This window comes from Frankliniella occidentalis, unplaced genomic scaffold (assembly GCF_000697945.3).
Source record: "Frankliniella occidentalis isolate FOCC.00 unplaced genomic scaffold, Focc_3.1 Scaffold11, whole genome shotgun sequence".
Lineage (NCBI taxonomy): Eukaryota > Metazoa > Arthropoda > Insecta > Thysanoptera > Thripidae > Frankliniella > Frankliniella occidentalis.
The window spans coordinates 1,662,478-1,664,016 of NW_026267141.1; the positions used below are offsets into that span (position 1 = coordinate 1,662,478).

General features: G+C 49.6%; 2 protein-coding genes across 2 annotated transcripts in view; one reads left to right on the plus strand and one right to left on the minus strand.

The window, feature by feature from the left end:
* Positions 1-1,539, minus strand: part of LOC113215554 (uncharacterized) — a 10,218-nt gene that overhangs the window by 7,680 nt on the left and 999 nt on the right. The gene's annotated exons all lie outside the window — the stretch shown is intronic.
* The window catches only part of LOC113207350 (uncharacterized), a 10,480-nt gene that overhangs the window by 1,590 nt on the left and 7,351 nt on the right, over positions 1-1,539 (plus strand). The window lies entirely within an intron of this gene.

The following is a 1,539-nucleotide window of genomic DNA, read 5'->3' on the forward strand; positions in this document are numbered from 1 at the left end:
TTCATCACACTATTTTACTGTGATTGTGAAAGCACAGAACTTTCGTGTGGTAGTTCTGTGGTTTATCACAGGATTGAGCACTGACATACTGTGGTAGCTCCGTGCTTCACACAGGATTGAGCACAGACATGCTGTGTAATTAATTGACGCACTTTTTTCTGTGAAAATCCTGTGCTTTTTTCTGACAGTGAGGGGTGCGGGCGGGCTTGCCTACCGACGCTCACCGTTGCGCCTTATGGCGCCTAGCGAGTACGCAACCCTCCCACACGTGAATGCGGCGCAGCATGAGCAAAACACAAACACAGGGTCGGGGGTCGGGGTCTATGGAAGAACCTGGAAGGCTGCTTGAAAAATCAACGTAGCCTTGAATTTTGAGAGCAAAATACCATATTTTTAGACAGTCCCCAAGACTGCCTCAACCGGAAGGAGAAGGCGTCCCCCCACCTCCCTCGCTTCTCCTTTAGTACAGGGCCGCACGGGAGCAGGGGTTCGGCTATGTCGTGTGTGGCGACCGTCAGCTCCGTCCTGTCGCCCCTCTCCCCTCGGCATCCACTTGCTGGCCAGCTGGCCACGCCTCAGCTAGGAGCCTCGTGTCTCGTTTTTAGACAGTCCCTAACGACTGTCTCTACCAGAGGGTATATAGAGACCTCGCCGTCTCCCATTTCTAGCAGCAGGGCGTTTGGTGTGGCGTTTGTTCTATGGAAGGGGATTGGCGGTGATGAAAAGTTCCCTCAGAGATGAGAGAACAAAAGTAGACTGTAGGCTGGGGCGAGGTGGGACGGTGGGAAGGGTGGGGCACCTCGTTAACTGGCCGACGATAGGATCTGACTGGCTTAGCGGAGAAGTTACACCAAACGTTTGCCCCGTCTCGGGTGGGCGAAGTGGCAACGCTTCGGGTGCGGGGCGGTGCACATCGCTTGGAAGGGAAATATAAAGTTTGACTGCTATTGAAGATGACGCCTGCAGCACTGTGCGTAGGCCAACCCGCCAAGCAGCTGTGTGCAGACAGCGGTAAGATTCCCGTTTTTTACGTCCTTCCCCTTTTCCTATATGGTTGGTTTCACCCCACTGGAAGTTGATAGGACTTGCAGCAACTGTTCCGGTTCGGTTGTCTCTAAAGACAGACAACCCTGAGATTTCGGACTTCTAACAAACGAAAAGACAGACAGAGGCGGACACCAATTGCTATTACATATGATGTGCTCGCTAATAAAGACTTTTCAAAGGAGAAGAGCAGCAAAAGCAGGTGCATGCTGGTCGTGATGCCGGTGCATGGCAGGAATCGGAATTTGTCCCAATATAACTAGTCAGCAGGTAAGTACGCTCGGTGTATTTATTAATTTATACCCTTTCAGAGACATCACCTTTGAACAATAGACAATACATTTTATACATACTGAGATTTCTTCAGTAAGTAGAGCAAGCATCATATAATCCAAGGCGACACTGCTAGGGGGCATACTTGGCAAAAAAGAATACTTTTAAACTGCTCCTAAAATACTAAATAAACAACACAACACAACAATATTCAGTAAATCT